This window comes from Lepisosteus oculatus, unplaced genomic scaffold (genome assembly GCF_040954835.1).
Source record: "Lepisosteus oculatus isolate fLepOcu1 unplaced genomic scaffold, fLepOcu1.hap2 HAP2_SCAFFOLD_63, whole genome shotgun sequence".
In the NCBI taxonomy this organism is placed as follows: domain Eukaryota; kingdom Metazoa; phylum Chordata; class Actinopteri; order Semionotiformes; family Lepisosteidae; genus Lepisosteus; species Lepisosteus oculatus.
In genome coordinates, this window is record NW_027168182.1 from 344,916 (window position 1) to 352,500 (window position 7,585).

Sequence of the window (7,585 nt, forward strand, 5' to 3'; positions counted from 1 at the left end):
TTATAGGTCCTGCCAGTCCTTCGAGGGAATCTTTGACTAGCTGAGTGGGGATGGGATCTAGCGAACAGGTGGTTGACTTTGTCTTACGTCTGTGTTCATGAGTCCACCATAAGAAGAAATCTGAACAGGAGTGGTGATCATGCGAGGTCACCACGGAGGAAACCACTGCTCTCCCCCCAAAAAAAAACACCACTGCCCCTCTCAAGTTTGTTAAAGACCACATGGATGTTCCACAGCAACTCCTGGAACAATGTTCTGTGGACAGATGTGACAAAAGTTGAACTTGTTGGTAAATGTGCACAGCGTTATGTTTGGAGATAACAAAACACTGCATACCAACTCCAAAACTTCATCCCACCTGGGAAGCATAGCGGAGGCTGTACGGCTTGCAATCATCGAGGGACCGATGAATTCCAAGATGTATCAGGAAATTCTACAGCAGAATGTCAGGGTGTCTGCCTGTGATCTAAAACTCTAAAGACGCTGGGTCATGCAGCATGACAAAAACAAAGGAGTACATCAACAACAGAGTGGCTGAAACAGAAGAAATTCCGTATTTTGGGATGGCCAAGTAAGAGTCCTGACCCCAATCCCATTGAAGTGCTGTGGCGTGATCTGAAGCAGGCCGTTCAGTGCAAGACATCCCAAAAATATACATGAACTGAAACAGTTTTTCATAGAGGAATAGGCCAAAATACCTCCTAACCGCTGCTCAGGTCTGACCAGCCGCTACAGAAAGTGGGGGTTGAGGTTTTTGTCATAAAGGAGGTTCCACTAGCTCCTTAATATAAGGGTTCACGTACTTTTTCCATCAATGACCTTGATTGTTTAAACCATTTGGTCAATAAAGAAACAGCAATGTCAAATGTTGGGCGTGTGTTGTTTGTTAAATCAGACTCTCTTTATTAATTATTATGACTTAGATAAAGATAAGATCACATGTTAGGAGCCATTCATGCAGAAATCCACATCATTCCAAAGGGCTGTTTACAAAAGTTTTTCTCCCAACTGTATGTGAGAGAAAAGCAGAGACGCTCACTGAGTAAGGTGGGGTTGCAGCTTCACAAATCACAAGGACATTTGTACACTCAAAAAGGGACAGGAGCACCCCAGATGGGACTCGAACCAATCCCTGGCTTAGGAGGCCAGTGCCTTATCCATTAGGCCACTGGGGCACACTGGGTTGGGTCGATCACGCTGATGAAGAGCCAGTTTTTTTTTTCCTTTGCTTTTTCAAAGGGATCCCCAAAATTAGGAAAGTTAGGCAGCAGAAGGTTTACTGTGACCTGAGAAGGACCGGCATCCAATCACGGTGGTACACACACACACGCTCTCACTCATCTGAGCTACACGGCTACCAAGATGATCTCAGGTGCGCCGAGCTGGTACGGAACATATTGAACTGATTGACGGCGAATTGTCTCTCAGACAGGCTTTTCACCTCTGAGCTCCCTGACTGACAGTAATCAGCTAGGTAGTGAAACAGTCAGCTGCTTCTAAGCCTTAAACAGCTGCATCTCGGCGCTTCCACAGAGAGATGATTTGAAAGCCAAACATCGCCCATTGGGAACACCTTACTATCACTAGTTTAAGAGACTCTTAAGGTCTTGCAGAGGTGCCTGTCTAATAGCATGCGCTTTGCAAGCTATAGGTGTTTAGGCTGAGGCAGAATGCCTGTTAACAAAATGTTTTTCTAAAGGGGCCTCGCACTCTTTTCCAAACAATGGTCACCATCCCCACCGAGTGTCACAATGTAGTCATGTCCTAGGACATCACCTGTTAGTCTCCATTTGTCTGCCACCAACACTTTAGGTTACGGGGTCACAACCGCACCCCGGAGACCAGAGGAGCCGTTGGCGTTCTGGCGGCGCAGATTGGGCTGAAGGTGGGGCGCTTGAATCTCGCTGTTGGAGGCCGTCTGAAACTGACCCAAGCCTTTCCCTTGAATTAAATGTAAATAAGAAATGAACCCCAGATGCACATGGAATCAATCACGTGTTTCCTTTGAGCCGTTTCAGAGACTGCTCCAGAGTTTACCTTGCACAGATGCGCAAAGATTAATGATGGGGGTGCACGCTTCCAGGCGTCTTACTACTGTAGGGAGTGATTGAGACAATTCGTAGCTTGTGCTCATTTCCCTCTATTCCCCGTGTTACAGTGGTAGGATGACGTAAATTCCTGCTTCGACACGTAACGGGATTATAATCAAGTGGAGGAGCTGAGGGCTTTAGTTTTGTTTCGTTTTCCATGGCGTTCGTAAGCGCGCAAAACAAAACAAGAAAACAATCCAACTACTCCAACTACAGGCTGATCAAGGTATCTCCCCTGCCAGGTAAGCCGAGAGCCACAGGCGATGAGCCCGGAGCTGAACGGGCCCCACTGGCTCGTTTGTAAGGCCAGGTGCATTGCCAACCACGACCGGCAGGGCAGAGGCCTTGAAGGCGGCCTGGGCTCCTGCAGCTGTCCAGCCACGCACTCTGGTTTCTCTTCATCTCGTACAAATCTTTTGCCTTTTACTAAAGATTTCCAAGTAGAGGAGCATGAATGAGTTCCATACAATTTTTGTGCTTCCCTGCCTTCGGGTGGGGCGCAGCTGGGCTGGTCAAAGAGAGAAAACAAAACCGCTCACAATCGCTCTTATTACGGCGACTGTGGCCGTCTGCTCTGCGAGTCCTCGGTCTCCGCCTGTCTGATTGGCGCTCTTTCCTCTGGGAGGCGGGAAGTGTCCGGCCGCAAATATGAAGCGTTACAGCAACGACATGCCATGAGACGATTGATAACGATTTCCATAGGATCCCCGCGGTTGCCTGGCAACCGTCAGCTTTGTGCAGTGGCAGTATCGTAGCCTGTGAGGTTTAGCCGAGGCACGATTATTGCTAGTTGAAAACTTTTCTCGTCAGAGCGTGACATAGTCTTGCAGGCATCGTGCTGTCTAACTGCAATACTATACCGCTGGAGGAAACAGCCCGGGTTCAATGAGCCTTGGAATGTGACTAGGAAAGTGAAGCCTTTTGAAAGAGGTAATGTCGACGCTTTTTTAACAGAGCACCAAAAAAACGTCTTTTTTGAAGGACTGGGCAGTGAGCATTGTTGGTTCAGTGGTAGAATTCTCGCTTCCCATGCGGGAAGCTCTGGTTCGATTCCCAGCCAAAGCAGTGGCTTTTGCAGCGAGTGGCTCCATCACTTGCATCCCCTTGCAACTCGCAACTGAAAACCCACTGAAGCAAAACAGGTGTTAGCCAGGTCAGTACCCGGATGAGGGTGAGCTACAGGGAAAAACAAAGTTTCCAGCTGGAAGCGGTGTTAATGGTGCCGGTGGGGGGGCGCTCACCCTGAGGTCTGTGCGGGTCCCAATCCCCCAGCATAGTGACGGAGACGCTGTGTTGTAAAAGGGCGCTGTCTCTTGGATGAGATGTAAAACCGAGGTCACAGCGCTCTGTGGTCATTAAAAATGACCACCAAAACCTTTGACAAAAGCTCTTGGTAATTGATGGTCTTCAATAATGCTTCTCCTTTAGGTACATTTTAAATCAGCTGAAAAATGCTGTGAAATGGGGGGTCACTTCACGCCAGTGTAGGATTTGGGTTACAAGAACTATAAAACTGCACGAGAAAGCCCGTACACTGAATTACACGGCTTTCAATTCAAAGGAGGGCAAAAGAAATTCCCTGAGTTCGATTTTTTCCAGCACAGAGAGGATTGCTGTCGTGAGGCTGGTTAGCTCAGTTGGTTAGAGCTAATAACACCAAGGTTGTGGGTTCGAGTCCTGTATGGGCCAGGTCCTTTTCTCCTCTCTTACAAAAGCTGTTAGGTTCCTTTCCGTGGTGAGATGGGTTGTCATGCAATGCTGCTACATAGTGCCGACAGACAATTAAATGACAAAAATGAAGAGAGTTAAAGCAGCTGGAAAGGTTTTCTTACAACTTTTGAGCTGACACAGTTTTGGAAAATGTTTTCTTCACGCTGCACTGTACCACATAGGCAGCCAAGAGTCTCCAAAACAAAACAGAATTGACAGTCATATAATGTCCATTAACCCCGGTTTTAAACACAGCATCATGTCTGCCATCATAAGAATATGAGTCCAATATTTTAGAATATAGTCAGAATGTCTTCTAACCTTACCTGTGGTGTCTTTAATCCCTATTGCTCAATGCATGGTGTACGTACTGCATACATGTGTCTTGAGAATGAGGAATGGGCCCCTAAGACATTTACCTGTTTCACAAATGATCGGATTTTACTAGAGATTCTGTTTGGGATTCAGATGTGCATTCGGACAGCAATTCCTTTCAAGAAATGATACGTTCTGGATGAGGTCAAAGGTGCTGGAACACTGTATTTAGGATGTGTTTGCAGTGATTGTGTCTCCTGCTTCAACGCAGTGATATATAGATGTGCTCCTGTAATTTATTGGTACATGCCCAGGGCAGTAAGTAGTCTGAGGATTTATTTCCAGAAGGCATAGAGCAGTGAAACAGTGAAGTAGTGCAGCACACTGGATCATTATATTATTAGAATCTATTCTACCTAAATTATTACATTATACACAACTTGAGCTCTCAGCACCGTACTGAGCCCAGGTGTTTTTCTAAAGCTGTCAGGTGCAGTTTATTTACAAGAAGGAAATCTCTTACTGGGTACGATTACAATGCAGTAAGTAGCACAGGCTACTTAGGGAGTAGGCTGATGTGTTTAAAAACAACCAGCGCCAGGCAGGAGTCAAACCTCCAAACTCCTAATCCATAGTCAGACACATTATCCATTGCACCACTGGCCCTGGTGTGACACTGCAGGACTGTAACCCAGTGAGCTTAGCACTGCAACTAGTAAAATATTACCCCCGGTCCATTCTTTTCCAAAAGTGAGAAACACCTGTTTTCTACATTTTGTCTGTTTTAAAACCATATCTCTTTAAACCAAACCAAGAGTTTGTCTTTTGCACTGATATTCTGATTCATTTCGATTTCAAAGAAAAAAAAAAACATTACCTTCCAAAGCATCATAAAATTGTCCCTTCCTCCAGACTCTACTTCTCTCTTGTAGTAGTACAGCAGACCTTTCCAGGTGAGCAGATCACAGAGTCCGAAATGAGCTTCCTCCATCAAGCAAAGTACCTGAACATGACTCTGTCATCATAAAAGCGCCCCTGTAATAAAGAAATTAAATCCGAAATCAAGAGGGCAGTTGCCTACTGAAGTTCAAGAAGTCATAAATTTTAACCTAGCAACACATTAAAGGCTGCATCTATACAAGTACGATTCTAGAAATGCTCACCAGATTACGTTTTAAGAAAGAACTGCGCCTCAGGTTCCGCCGAGATCTTAACTCGGATGGCAGGATTCAGAGTCTGGAGTGTGGAATGATGGCGCATGGAGGGTCCACATACTGTGGATCCCTCAGTGATCTTCCGCGTGTTCAAACCGCCAGCGTGTGACTCCCCTGTCCCCCTGACCTCATTGCTCTGCTCTCGCCTCTCTGCAGCTGAGCCCGACTCATGGTAAAGTGGAAAAAAATATGCCCTCAACGTGAGATTTACTCTGGAGTGAGGATAGTTGTTACCTTCTTATCGTTAAAACGGATGTATGTGATGTGGCGACTAGTTTCTTCTCCATTAGCAGGCTTAAGGTTAAAGAAAAAAACATTGCTGACTTCTTTTTTTTTTGCCAGCCGTGAGCGCTGATTAGCGAGGTTTGTATTTCATGTTTTGCAAGTTGCATCCATTTTAAGAAAAACAAGTCGTTCAAGACAGGAAATGAATACTTGCATTTAATTAAGTCTAGACGTATGCGGTTGTCCATAATGACCAGTTCTGTTCGAGAACACAGAACAAAAAAAGGCACCGCTGGGATTCGGACCCAGGATTTTCTGTTTACTAGACAGGCGCTTTAACCAACTAAGCCACAGCGCCCCGGGAGTGCTGTCCTTTTGCAGCCACTTGGACACACCACTCAGACACATCTGCATTCGGTGTGTGCTCCGCCTGCTCGCTGAGCAAGTTGCCACCTTTACATACAATAGCAACATCGACACCAAGAGAAAGGATGACAAATGGCTTTTATCTGGAACTTTTCATGTCCAAGGAGCTCAATGTGCTTTCTGTGTACAACAGGGCCACTGAACTCCACACTGGCCACTGAACCACAGCAGTGGCTTGCTGGCTTGACATCTCCCAAGGAAAATGTTGAAATCGCATGTGGAACAGGAAAATGACCCTCGAGTATGAGGGAAAAAAAAGAAAAAGATCAACTGGAGTGCGCCAACCCATGTCAGGACAGCCCAGTTTCGTTGACGAGTTGGCCGAGTGGTTAAGGCGATGGACTGCTAATCCGTTGTGCTCCACACACATGGGGTTGAATCCCATCCTTGTCGCTCTCCATGTCTGACACGTGTGCCTGTGCGCCTTTGGCCCTCCTGTTGTTTGCTCCGGTACTAGAGCCGTACATTTCCTAGCGGTGGCTGAACATGGTATAGTAGGCTAATGTCAGTATCGAGCAGTGACAGTAACAGTATTTACGTGCCGCTGGCTCTGGTTTGAGACTGTGTTTTCACTTACTTGCAACGAAAACGGAGAAAGCGATTTTTGACAGTCTCTCGAGAGACTGCGCTAGGTGTTTAGGGATAGACTTTGTCAGTTCCCCCTGGGATGATGGCCTCTCAATTAGTTTGTGATTCCTCTAGACGTTTATACACTAGAAGCCTGCTTCATGGCTTAAATTAAAAGCTAAGGAAACGAGTTAGAGGTCTGATGCAGAACTGCGAATTAAATGAACGGGAACACTACAGTACATTGCACTGTGTGTGTGAGGAAAGCTGCCCCCTTCTGTCCCTTGTCGACCGAACAGAGGACTGTAAAGGATACCGCCAAGAAACTTTAGGATGCTGGTTGGAATCCAGCTCCAAAGAAGCCCCTTTGGGTGTTATGTCATCAAAAAGTAAGAACAGCGAATCTCCCTTTAATCAAAAGCGCAACAGAACTGTTTTCCGTGGAGCAGGTTTCAGACCCGTAGACCTGTTTTATTCGTAGGGCAGGGCGCATTCCCAAACGCGAATCTCATGTTTTAGAATTGCTTTGGGCGGCGTGAAGTGAAAATAAGAAATGGGCTCCAGATGCACATGGAAGCAATCAAGTGTTTCATCCGAGCTGTTTCAAAGACTGCTCAAGAGCTTTCCTTTCACAGAGGCGCAACGATTAATGATGGGGGTGCACCCTTCAATGCGCCTTATGACTCTAGGGCGTGATTGAGACGTACGTAGCGTGTGCTCATTTCCCTCTATTCCCCGTGTTGCAGTGGTAGGATGACGTAAATTCCTGCTTCGACACGTAACGGCATTATAATCAAGTGTAGGAGCTGAGGGCTTTAGTTTTGTTTCGTTTTCCATGGCGTTCGTAAGCGCGCAAATCAAAGGCAATTCCTGTGTCTAACAGGAATGTAAATGCTTTGGAAAGTGCAGTGTGGTGCAGCTTGTAAAATCCTTGTCCACATTTGTGGTTTGTTGATGTTTTTTCTGTCTGCCAAAGTTGCATTTTGACATCCGGACGGGGAGACTTTATCATTTGAACGTGAAGCCAGCCTTAAACCC

At 46.2% G+C, this 7,585-nt stretch overlaps 1 non-coding gene and 1 pseudogene across 1 annotated transcript; both read left to right on the forward strand.

Annotated features, from left to right (window-relative positions):
• The first annotated feature begins 2,472 nt into the window (after nucleotides 1-2,472).
• On the forward strand, nucleotides 2,473-2,589 carry LOC138232449 (U5 spliceosomal RNA). The gene has a single exon (XR_011187178.1). It is a non-coding gene; the product is annotated as a U5 spliceosomal RNA (small nuclear RNA).
• A 230-nt stretch (nucleotides 2,590-2,819) lies between these two features.
• On the forward strand, nucleotides 2,820-2,899 carry LOC138232415 (U4 spliceosomal RNA; annotated as a pseudogene).
• Nucleotides 2,900-7,585: the final 4,686 nt, after the last annotated feature.